At 36.0% G+C, this 13551-nt stretch overlaps 1 long non-coding RNA gene across 1 annotated transcript; it reads left to right on the plus strand.

The window, feature by feature from the left end:
• The first annotated feature begins 2992 nt into the window (after window positions 1-2992).
• LOC127069335 (uncharacterized) lies at window positions 2993-6023 on the plus strand. Its single transcript, XR_007783512.1, has 2 exons — window positions 2993-3761; window positions 3857-6023. It is a non-coding gene; the product is annotated as an uncharacterized LOC127069335 (long non-coding RNA).
• Window positions 6024-13551: the final 7528 nt, after the last annotated feature.

Raw genomic sequence — 13551 nt, forward strand, 5'->3', positions numbered from 1 at the left:
CTTCGGGGGACTTTGGAAATCTATCTCCACGAGAGGACTTAGAAATTTTCGCATCTTTGGGGGACTTTGGAAATCTATCTGCACGAGAGGACTTAGAAATTTTCGCACCTTTGGGGGACTTTGAAAATCTATCTCGACGAGAGGACTTAGAAATTTTCACAGGATGGCATAGGAGGAGTACCCACGAAGATTTTACGCAAGTACAATGTTGTATCATTCTTATTTTCCACTTTCTATACTTTCTTTTTTGTTTTAGATTTCCACTGTGCACTCTCGGAGGCTCTTGACCGTCTTCCTCCATGGGGGACTTAGAAATTTCCATAGGATGCCATAGGAGCGAGGACTAACGAAGATTTTACGCAAGTACAATGTGTTACACTCACATTTTCGTATTTCTATACTGTTTCTTTTGTTTTAGAGTACTTTCTGTGCTTTCCGAGGGTCTTTGCGATCTATCTCCACGAGAGGACTTAGAAATTTTCGGATCTTCGGGGGACTTTGGAAATCTATCTCCACGAGAGGACTTAGAAATTTTCGCATCTTTGGGGGACTTTGGAAATCTATCTGCACGAGAGGACTTAGAAATTTTCGCACCTTTGGGGGACTTTGAAAATCTATCTCGACGAGAGGACTTAGAAATTTTCACAGGATGGCATAGGAGGAGTACCCACGAAGATTTTACGCAAGTACAATGTTGTATCATTCTTATTTTCCACTTTCTATACTTTCTTTTTTGTTTTAGATTTCCACTGTGCACTCTCGGAGGCTCTTGACCGTCTTCCTCCATGGGGGACTTAGAAATTTCCATAGGATGCCATAGGAGCGCGGACTAACGAAGATTTTACGCAAGTACAATGTGTTACACTCACATTTTCGTATTTCTATACTGTTTCTTTTGTTTTAGAGTACTTTCTGTGCTTTCCGAGGGTCTTTGCGATCTATCTCCACGAGAGGACTTAGAAATTTTCGGATCTTCGGGGGACTTTGGAAATCTATCTCCACGAGAGGACTTAGAAATTTTCGCATCTTTGGGGGACTTTGGAAATCTATCTGCACGAGAGGACTTAGAAATTTTCGCACCTTTGGGGGACTTTGAAAATCTATCTCGACGAGAGGACTTAGAAATTTTCACAGGATGGCATAGGAGGAGTACCCACGAAGATTTTACGCAAGTACAATGTTGTATCATTCTTATTTTCCACTTTCTATACTTTCTTTTTTGTTTTAGATTTCCACTGTGCACTCTCGGAGGCCGTTGACCGTCTTCCTCCATGGGGGACTTAGAAATTTCCATAGGATACCATAGGAGCGCGGACTAACGAATATTTTACGCAAGATCAATGTTGTATCGTTCTTATTTTCCACTTTCTATACTATTCTTTTTGTTTTAGATTTCCACTGTGCACTCTCGGAGGCTCTTGACCGTCTTCCTCCATGGGGGACTTAGAAATTTCCATAGGATGCCATAGGAGCGAGGACTAACGAAGATTTTACGCAAGTACAATGTGTTACACTCACATTTTCGTATTTCTATACTGTTTCTTTTGTTTTAGAGTACTTTCTGTGCTTTCCGAGGGTCTTTGCGATCTATCTCCACGAGAGGACTTAGAAATTTTCGGATCTTCGGGGGACTTTGAAAATCTATCTCCACGAGAGGACTTAGAAATTTTCGCATCTTTGGGGGACTTTGAAAATCTATCTGCACGAGAGGACTTAGAAATTTTCGGATCTTCGGGGGACTGAAAATCTATCTGCACGAGAGGACTTAGAAATTTTCGGATCTTCGGGGGACTTTGGAAATCTATCTCCACGAGAGGACTTAGAAATTTTCGCATCTTTGGGGGACTTTGGAAATCTATCTGCACGAGAGGACTTAGAAATTTTCGCACCTTTGGGGGACTTTGAAAATCTATCTCGACGAGAGGACTTAGAAATTTTCACAGGATGGCATAGGAGGAGTACCCACGAAGATTTTACGCAAGTACAATGTTGTATCATTCTTATTTTCCACTTTCTATACTTTCTTTTTTGTTTTAGATTTCCACTGTGCACTCTCGGAGGCTCTTGACCGTCTTCCTCCATGGGGGACTTAGAAATTTCCATAGGATGCCATAGGAGCGAGGACTAACGAAGATTTTACGCAAGTACAATGTGTTACACTCACATTTTCGTATTTCTATACTGTTTCTTTTGTTTTAGAGTACTTTCTGTGCTTTCCGAGGGTCTTTGCGATCTATCTCCACGAGAGGACTTAGAAATTTTCGGATCTTCGGGGGACTTTGGAAATCTATCTCCACGAGAGGACTTAGAAATTTTCGCATCTTTGGGGGACTTTGGAAATCTATCTGCACGAGAGGACTTAGAAATTTTCGCACCTTTGGGGGACTTTGAAAATCTATCTCGACGAGAGGACTTAGAAATTTTCACAGGATGGCATAGGAGGAGTACCCACGAAGATTTTACGCAAGTACAATGTTGTATCATTCTTATTTTCCACTTTCTATACTTTCTTTTTTGTTTTAGATTTCCACTGTGCACTCTCGGAGGCTCTTGACCGTCTTCCTCCATGGGGGACTTAGAAATTTCCATAGGATGCCATAGGAGCGAGGACTAACGAAGATTTTACGCAAGTACAATGTGTTACACTCACATTTTCGTATTTCTATACTGTTTCTTTTGTTTTAGAGTACTTTCTGTGCTTTCCGAGGGTCTTTGCGATCTATCTCCACGAGAGGACTTAGAAATTTTCGGATCTTCGGGGGACTTTGGAAATCTATCTCCACGAGAGGACTTAGAAATTTTCGCATCTTTGGGGGACTTTGGAAATCTATCTGCACGAGAGGACTTAGAAATTTTCGCACCTTTGGGGGACTTTGAAAATCTATCTCGACGAGAGGACTTAGAAATTTTCACAGGATGGCATAGGAGGAGTACCCACGAAGATTTTACGCAAGTACAATGTTGTATCATTCTTATTTTCCACTTTCTATACTTTCTTTTTTGTTTTAGATTTCCACTGTGCACTCTCGGAGGCCGTTGACCGTCTTCCTCCATGGGGGACTTAGAAATTTCCATAGGATACCATAGGAGCGCGGACTAACGAATATTTTACGCAAGATCAATGTTGTATCGTTCTTATTTTCCACTTTCTATACTATTCTTTTTGTTTTAGATTTCCACTGTGCACTCTCGGAGGCTCTTGACCGTCTTCCTCCATGGGGGACTTAGAAATTTCCATAGGATGCCATAGGAGCGAGGACTAACGAAGATTTTACGCAAGTACAATGTGTTACACTCACATTTTCGTATTTCTATACTGTTTCTTTTGTTTTAGAGTACTTTCTGTGCTTTCCGAGGGTCTTTGCGATCTATCTCCACGAGAGGACTTAGAAATTTTCGGATCTTCGGGGGACTTTGAAAATCTATCTCCACGAGAGGACTTAGAAATTTTCGCATCTTTGGGGGACTTTGAAAATCTATCTGCACGAGAGGACTTAGAAATTTTCGGATCTTCGGGGGACTGAAAATCTATCTGCACGAGAGGACTTAGAAATTTTCGGATCTTCGGGGGACTTTGAAAATCTATCTGCACGAGAGGACTTACAAATTTTCGCACCTTTGGGGGACTTTGAAAATCTATCTGCACGGGAGGACTTAGAAATTTTCGTACCTTCGAGTGACTTTGATAATCTATCTCCACGAGTGGACTTAGGAATTTTCGCAGGATGCCGTATTCGAGCGAGTATTAACGAAGACTTAAAGTAAGTATTTTTTTCTATCATATATTTGTTGAATCATTTTTACAGTTTTCATTATAACGATGATACTAATTATTTCGTTTGAATTTTTGTTTCAGAACTTCGTTGCAATCGCGCGCGTTGCAATGATGTAATCGAGTGTTAGTATCGCTAAAATAAATTTATCGCGAAGTAGAAGCAGTGTTTGTTCGTTCGCGGTTCGCGATTTAAACCATAAGTGTTTTTGCATAGACTGCGTGCAATGCAGTCCTTAGAGTCAGTGTTTGTTCGCGTAGTTTTTTGATTTTTTAACAGTCGCACAGACTGTACTTGTAAAATATAGTAGAGTTGCGTTAAGTAAAATCAGTGACCGTTCGTTAATATGTAACTACCGCGAATTAGAGTCAGTGCATCACTGAAGAGGATCTCGACCAACTTCGATGTCGACCTACCTCATGTTCAACCAACTACAAATCGTCCACTCTCAATTTCGACCTAAATCTCGGTCCAGTGTTTTGGAGCCATCGCAGAACTTCTTAAGTAGTAAGTTAATTTTTAAGTCCCTCCGTTGACTCAGTCATGTCGAGGACGAAAGGTCCGAATCGGCACGAGTGATTGCTTGTAGTTAATACGTAAAAGAGCATTGAGTGACTACTAGGAAATTTCTTTTTATTTTTCGTTTCAGAATGGCTTTTGAGTTTCGTTAGATTGATTAGTTTTCTTATTAGTTTTCGAATAAGGGTAGTTAGTTATGTTCTATAGTAGTTGCTTGGGCATGAAGCAAAGAAGAAGTTGTATGCTGTAAAGGTCTTTACATACTGTGGCTCAAGAGGGCAACTATTAGATTATTGAGTTATTTTCGATGGTTCGACAAATTAGTCTAATTGGATATATTTTAATTTCTATGTGGTCACTCAAAATGCTCTTATTTAATAATAATTTTGATTTCAGATACTCCAACGACATAACTCTCCATCTTCCATTCCACATTGTCACGTGTACGGGAAAGGAATTGTTACATATTTCATTCATTTTTAGTATTAAAGTCGAATAGTAAATTTTTCTTTTCTTTACATTTTCTTTTTTAAAGTTCAATCAAATTTCTAATATCTTATTTTTACAAAATCAAATTCTATATTCAAATCATAGCTACGAAATGTATAAGATACTATAATTGTTGGGATTACTAAAAATGCGTTGAATAAAAGTCCATATAGGATTGAAACAAGTTCACAGAGGTTGAAGGCAAGTTCTTTCTTTCTTTCGCGCGTTATAAGAAGAGAATATTCGTTTAAATTTGGATCGGGAATTTTTCATTTTGATTTTCTCTTATAAATTTAAATTGAATTAAATTCAGGATTTCATTTTTCGTAAGTAATATATATATATATATATTCGTATATAAAATATGAAATCACTGCTTATGATGAGAAGAACTGTATGTAATAGTTTCAACTTCAAATTATTCTAAATTAATTTTTCTAGTTTAATTACTTAAGTTTCTCTCGGGTGGGACCCTTTGGAGGGGCCTTAGGGTGTGGGCCTTTGAGCGGGTTACTGTTACAGTATCTTATAAAGCTTCTTTCCTCTTCTTCTTTCTTTTATCTTTTCTCTCTTTTCTTTTTCTTCTTCTCGTCTCCTTTAATTTTTTTTCTGTTTCAGGTTAGATGATGAAGGAAGCAATCATCGAGGGACCGATCATCGTGAAGTTTACTTATTGATTTATTATATATTTCTTTTAATCATATAGGTTTATATTAATCATATACATTTTTATTAATTTAATATGATAAAATAAGTTTTCTGTTTATAATATGTATGCATGTCTATTTATCGAAACTCATTTCTATATAATAATTGAAGGAATTATTCGAGATTGTGTTAGTTTTTCTCGGGTGGGACCCTTGGGAGGGGCCCTTGGGTGTGGGCCTTTGTGCGGGTTACCGTCTTAGGATCTTGTAAAGAAGCTCTTTCCTCTTTTGATTTTCTTCTTCTTCTTTTTCTGCACTTTATCTTGTTTTTTTTTTGTCTTTTAATCTTTTTCTGTTTCAGGTTAGATCATCGAGAGACCGATCATCGAGGCATGGATCATCGAGGCATGGATCATCGAGGGAATGATCATCGTGAAATTTATCTCTTGACTGATTATACATTTCTATTTATTCTACGCATTTCTATTTATTCCACACATTTCGACTTCTATTTATTATAAGTATTTCTATTTATGTAACATGCTTATATTTATTATAAGCATATTTATTATAATATATGCATTTTTATCGATTATATATATATTTCTATTTATTGAAACGCATAGGTATATAAAAATTTAAATAATTGTCGGAGATTGATTATTCTACTTTCTCTCAATTTTGGTACTTTGATTTTTCTCAGGTGAAGCGATTTTCAAAATATTCATCGTTCTAAATTCTATCTTTCTCTCTCTCTCTCTCTCTCTCTCTCTCGTACGCATATTCCAGCTTTCTTTTCTCCTTTTTCTCTTCTTCTGTTGCTCTCCTCTTCTCTTTGCTTGTTTTTCTTATTCTCATCTTCTTTTACTTTTACTTTTTCTCTTTTTCAGTTTCCAAATCATCGAGGGATTTTTACACGGAAGTTAATGGAACCTCGCTGCATATAATTGATATTATATTCAGAGAGGGTATGTCTCCTTGCTTCCGTACGCGATGATAGGGATAACATTCACGCGCGTGCCGGTCGTCACGCGCATGAGTGTTCGCGATCGCGAGATTAAAAGTCCTACCGAGGACTACGTTTTGATTTTTAAGATATAGACACGACCGGTCGTGTCTCGAGATGTCTGAAGCTGACGGTGTGAACGGCGGCGTTCTTCGTAAGCAGGGTCTCGTAAGCGTTCTCGTTCGTCTCCAATTTTCTGATAAGCCGGAAACTCCCGAAGCGGAAAGACATCTCGAACGCGAATTTTAGAGTAGAGTCCCCGTTAGCCCGTGGGTCCTCAGATGCAGCAACCTCCTCGTGGTAGGACCTGGGTCGGTAGTACTTGCGATATATTGAAATCTGTCTAAATTATTTCTAGAATCTATAATTAAGTTATATATGTTATCTAAAATTTATTACGAAATTGTATATATAATCATATAGCGCAAGTACTACCGGGCGGATGGCTGCATATTTCTATCTTTTTCCAAAATCTCTCTTCTCTCAAATTTCAGTTACACGTTAAATTAATTACATTTTATCTTATTAGTTATATTTCGACAAATAGATAAATTGGATATATCACAATTCTAAATTAATAAAGTTATATAATTATTACGAAAACGCAAAGAAAACTTTTCTGGCACACTCATGTTCTCTGACATTACTATTCTTTACTTTTATTACTTATATAATCTTATTAATTATATTAATCATATTCTTTTATCAATTATATTAATTATATAGTTTTATTAATTATAGAATTTGGACAAACATATTGATTACATATTTTTATTTATTATAGTAATTAATTATTTTATTATTTTATTATATTAATTCATAATTTGATTATTTATTATATTAATTAATTAATATATTAATTTTATTAACTTTTATCAATCATTACTCTTTGGGCGGGCTACCGTTTCGGCATATTTTAGTGCTCTTTTTCTCTTTTCCTTTTCTTCTCCACTTTTCTCTTTTCTTTTCCTTCTTTTTTTCTTCTTTAACTTTTTTTTTGCTTCAGGTTATATGATCAAACCTTGAATCATCGAGGGACCGATCATCGTAATGTTTATTTATTGAATTATTATACATTTCTCTTAATTATATACATTTAGTATTAATTATATAAATTAAAACTATTAATTATATAAATTGGAAGTGGGGATAATTTTCTTTGTAAGTCGAAAACAAAATCGAACCTCTGACCGAATTTAGTATTTACCAGTTTAGTTGTGCTTTGGAATTCGACGAGAGAACTTGGAAATTTTCGGGGATGCCATTCGTTCAAGTATTAACGAACAATTAATTCAAATATATAAGCTTATTTGATTTTAGATTTAAATGCGAAGTGGGGATGTACGGTCTCGAGAGACGACAATAAAGTAGGGCCTTTATAGTTCTTGATTCAGTTGTGCTTTGGACTTTGACGAGTGAACTTAGAAATTTTCGAAACTTTTGAGGACTTTGAAAATCTATCTCCACGAGTGGACTTAGAAATTTTCTCATCTTTTGAGGACTTTGAAAATCTATCTCCAAGAGTGGACTTAGAAATTTTCTCATCTTTTGAGGACTTTGAAAATCTATCTCCAAGAGTGGACTTAGAAATTTTCTCATCTTTGGAGGACTTTGAAAATCTATCTCCAAGAGTGGACTTAGAAATTTTCTCATCTTTTAAGGACTGAAAATCTATCTCCACGACTGGACTTAGAAATTTTTTCATCTTTTGAGGACTTTGAGAATCTATCTCCAAGAGTGGACTTAGAAATTTTCTCATCTTTTGAGGACTTTGAAAATCTATCTCCACGACTGGACTTAGAAATTTTCTCATCTTTTGAGGACTTTGAAAATCTATCTCCATGAGTGGACTTAGAAATTTTTGCACCTATAGGGGACTTTGAAAATCTATCTCCACGACTGGACTTAGAAATTTTCGCACGATGCCAAATTCGAGCGAGTATTATCGAAGACTTAAAGTAAGTATATTTTTCTATCATATATTTGTTGAATGATTTATACAGTTTACAATATAACAATGACACTAATTATTTCATTTGTATTTTTGTTTCAGAACCTCGTTGCAATCGCTCGCGTTGCAAAGATGTAATCGAGTGTTAGTATCGCTAAAATAAATTTATCGCGAAGTAGAAGCAGTGTTTGTTCGTTCGCGTATCGCGATTTAAACCATAAGTGTTTTTGCATAGACTGCGTGCAATGCAGTCCTTAGAGTCAGTGTTTGCTCGCGTAGTTTTTTGATTTTTTAACAGTCGCACAGACTGTACTTGTAAAATATAGTAGAGTTGCGTTAAGTAAATTCAGTGACCGTTCGTTAATATGTAACTACCGCGAATTAGAGTCAGTGCATCACTGAAGAGGATCTCGACCAACTTCGATGTCGACCTACCTCATTTTCAACCAACTACAAATCATCCACCCTCAATTTCGACCTAAATCGCGGTGCAGTGTTTTGGAGCCATCGCAGAACTTCTTAAGTGGTGAGTTAATTTTTAAGTTCCTCCGATCACTCAATCATGTCGAGGACGAAAGGTCCGAATCGGCACGGGTGATTGGTTGTAATTAATTAGTAAAAGAGCAATGAGTGACCACGAGTAAATTTCTTGGGAGATTTACTCGTGAATGGTTCGTTATTTTTTGATTTATTTATTAGATCAGGATAGAGTCTTCTTGTTTAAACGTGTTGATTATAATTATTTGAAATTTTAAATATTTGCTTGCATTTTTAAATAATTTTATCTGACGAAAATAGTAAAGAATCGCGATATTCCTGAATTTTAATAAGAAATCAGCAAGAAGACGTTCGCGATGGATAGTCTCTGAATTACAAGCGAAATTATATAATTTGTCTTCTAATAATTAGAGTAATTGCTTGTAAGAAGGAGCGTCCAATGATTTTTCATAACATTTTTAAATAATGATTAATCAATTTTATTAATAAAAGAAAAGTCTCAATAGAGTCATTGCTTTTGAAAGAATAAAGTAGAGTAGAGAAAAGACAAGGAGACTTGTAAAATCACAACGCGTAGAACATAGAATAAGTTAATCGATTTTTAGCTTAGGATTTTCAGCTATTAATATATTAATTCTCGTTTCTCTACCGATGCTTTCTTGACTTTTCGTTTCAGGATTGCGTTAGATTCGTTAGTTTTCTTGGACGTTTTAGAATAAGAGATAGTTCTAGTTTCTTTGCGATAGTTGACGATAGTTCAAATGTTCCATAGTAGTTGTTAGGGCACGAAGCAAAGAAGAGGCTATGTGCCGAAGAGGCCCCCACAAATTGTGGCTCAAGAGGGCAACTATTAGGCTATAGAGTTATTTTCGAAGGTTCGACCGAACACTTCGAGAATGACTCATAGTCATATTTCAATTATACCATGTTGTCACTCAAAATGCTCTTATATAATAATAATATAATTTTCAGAAACTAAGAAGATCTATTCATTCCGTGTCCCATCTCACATTGCCACGCGTTCGCGAATAAAATTTTTACGTATTTTATACATTTTTATTATTACAGTCGAGTAATTAATTGTTCCCATATTACTTTTCTAAAGTTCAATTACATTCGTAATTTTATTTTTATAAATTCAAGTTTTATTTTAAAGTAATAATTTTGAAACGTATAAAATATGGCAATTGTGAGGACCACTGAAAGTGCACTGAATAAAAGTGCACATGGGAATGAAACAAGAACATTTAAATACGTAGCATATTCTCCTCTTTTACTAGCTTACTTTTACAGGAAGGATACCTATCAGGATGCCAGTATTAACCAGCGTATAGCTGCATATTGTAGATTGAACAATTATTTCAAACAGTTGATTAAATTGTTTTAAATTAAGTCTTCTATCTTCTCTCGGGTGGGACCCTTGGGAGGGGCCCTCGGGTGTGGGCCTTAGGCGGGTTTCGTTCTTTCACTAAAGAAAAATCGAATTCAATTATGAAATTCTGATTTTAGTGGATTGAACGGATCTACGAGATACACACCAATCTTTCAGAATTTTAATTTTCTCACGCGTACATACGTAAATTTTCTCTTCTTTTTCCTTTTCCTGCTTGTCTTTTCTTTTGCTATATTCTTTATATCTGTTTCTCATTCTAATTCATATTTTTCTGTTTCAGGTTAGATCATCGAGGGACCGATCATCGTGCAATTAATTTTATGTATAATTCTTGTTCTTATATTTAATTTCTATTATACTTTTAATTTTTGCTTTTATATTTAACTTTGCTTTTGTATTTAACTTTTATTAACTTTTTAATTTTTGTTTTAATATTTAATTTTCAGTAACCTTTTAATTTTTGCTTTTATATTTGTTTTATTAACTTTTTAATTTTTGATTTTATATTTGTTTTATTAACTTTTTAATTTTTGCACTTGTATTCAATTTTTATTCTCTTTTTAGTCGTCGCTTCTATATTTAATTTTTACAGACTTTTTAATTTTTACTCTTACATTTATCTCTTTTATTTTTCTTCTGTTTCAGATTAGGTTATCGAGGGACGGATCAACGTGGGATATCTACACGGAAGTTAATGGAACCTCTCTGCATATAATTCTTATTATATGCAGGGAGGGTATGTCTCCTTGCTTCCGTACGCGAATGATAGGGAAAACACTCACGCGCGTGACGGCCGGCACGCGCGTGGGTGTTCGCGAACGCGAAAAAAAGTCCTACCGAGGACTACGTTTTGATTTGATAAATCGAAATATAGACACGACCGGTCGTGTCTCGAGATGTCTGAAGCCGACGGTGTGGACAGTGGAGCAATCTGTAAGCGGGGTTTTATACATCTCCAGTTTGCTGAGAAGCCCGAAGCTCCCGAAGCGGAAAGGCATCTCGGATCGTGGAATTTAGAGTAGAGTCCCCGTTAGCCCGTGGGTCCCCAGATGCAGCTACCTCCTCGTGGTGGGACCTGGGTCGGTAATACTTTCGCTATGTCGAAATCTTATTAGATACAAGTATTACCGAGCGAATAGCTGCACGCTTCAAAGACATTTCCAAAATCTATTCTATGTAATTCCAAATTATATTTCACATTGTTTCTTATATCTTTCGTTTATTCAACATTAAGTTCACAGTCATTTTTATTCATTGATTCGCATAGCTATGTAATTATTGAAGTAATCATTCGAGATTAATTATGATAGATTCTCTCGGGTGGGTCCCATGAGTGGGGCTCATGGGCGTGGGCTTCTGTGCGGGTCTCCTTCTTTCTGTACCGAAAAATCGAGCTGGATTTCAGTACTCTGACTTCGGTCGAATTCATTTTCTTTTTTCTTTTCTTTTCTATGTCCATCTTTTCTTTTTAATCTCATCTCTTTCATATCTGCACGTGTTTCATGGCACCTTCCGGATATCTTTTCTTTCTTTTCTTTTAAGTTCTATGGTGTTCACGTGCGCGCATGTTCCGGATTTCTTTTCCTCTATCTCTTCTTCTTCTCCGCTTCTCCACGGATTCCGATATATCGGCGCAGGTCCGATTTATCGTTGATTGGTTCGGTTCATGATCGATCGTTAGACGCGAATACGGGTAGAATAGGAAGAACACTCACGCCTGTGTCGGCGGACACAGGCGTGGTGTTCTCGGGCGCGAATAAAAGTCCTACGGTAAAGGACTTCGTTTGATTGCTAAACCGAATAATGACCGGTCGTGTGTCGGTTCGTGTGCTGCCGAGCGGTATGGATCTGCTATCCGTAAGCGTGGACTGACCCTCCTCCAGTTAGCCGCCTGAATTCTCGGTTGGTGCGTGGACGCCGCTAACCCGAATTTAGAGTAGAGTCACCGTTATTTTAACACTCACGGGAGTGTTCGGGCGCGATTAAAAGTCCTACCGGGGACTTCGTTTTATAGAACGCCGTTTATTTGATCACGCCGGTCACGCGAATATTAGAGTAGAGTCCCCGTTAGCCCGTGGGTCCCCAAGCGCAGCAACCTCCTAGCGGTGGGACCTGGGTCGGTAGTACTTGTGATATATTAAAATCAATGTCTAAATTATATCAAAAATCTGTAATTGAAATATATATGTAATTATAAAACGCAAGTACTACCGGGCGAATGGCTGCGTATTTCAATATTTTTCCAAAATCTTTTCTGTCTAATTTCAATTAGACGTTAAATTAATTTCATTCTACATTGTTAGTTATATTTCCACAATAAATAAATTTCAATATAACGAAATTTTAAATTAATTTTCTAAGAGAACGCACAGAAAATTTTTCCGTCCCACTTATGTTAGTTATCATACGTATATATTCTGATTTACTTTTATCACTTACATACCTTAATGATTGTATACTTTTGATAATTACATATATTACGTACTTTTACTTACCATATGAATCACTATTATTAACATTTATTAATTGTTAGTTTCGGGTGGGACCCTTGGGAGGGGCCCTCGGGTGTGGGCCTTAGGCGGGTTTCGTTCTTTCACTAAAGAAAAATCGAATTCAATTATGAAATTCTGATTTTCGTGGATTGAACCGACCTACGAGATACATATCAATCTTTCAGAATTTTATTATTCTCACACGTACATACGCAAATTTTCTCTTCTTTTTCACTTTTTCTGCTTGTCTTTCCTTTTCCTATATTCTTTATATCTGTTTCTCATTCTATTTCATACTTTTTCTGTTTCAGGTTAGATCATCGAGGGACCGATCATCGAGGGACCGATCATCGTGAAATTAAATTTTTACAGGGAAGCTTTTGCATATAATTTTATGTATAATTTTTGTTCTTATATTTAATTTCTATTATACTTTTAATTTTTGCTTTTATATTTAACTTTGCTTTTGTATTTAACTTTTATTAAATTTTTAATTTTTGCTTTTATATTTGTTTTATTAACTTTTTAATTTTTGCTCTTGTATTCAATTTTTGTTCTCTTTTTAGTCGTTGCTTCTATATTTAATTTTTACAGACTTTTTAATTTTTACTCTTACATTTATCTCTTTTATTTTTCTTCTGTTTCAGATTAGGTTATCGAGGAACGGATCAACGTGGGATATCTACACGGAAGTTAATGGAACCTCTCTGCATATAATTCTTATTATATGCAGGGAGGGTATGTCTCCTTGCTTCCGTACGCGAATGATAGGGAAAACACTCA

The sequence above is a fragment of the Vespula vulgaris genome, chromosome 15, assembly GCF_905475345.1.
Source record: "Vespula vulgaris chromosome 15, iyVesVulg1.1, whole genome shotgun sequence".
Classification (NCBI taxonomy): domain Eukaryota; kingdom Metazoa; phylum Arthropoda; class Insecta; order Hymenoptera; family Vespidae; genus Vespula; species Vespula vulgaris.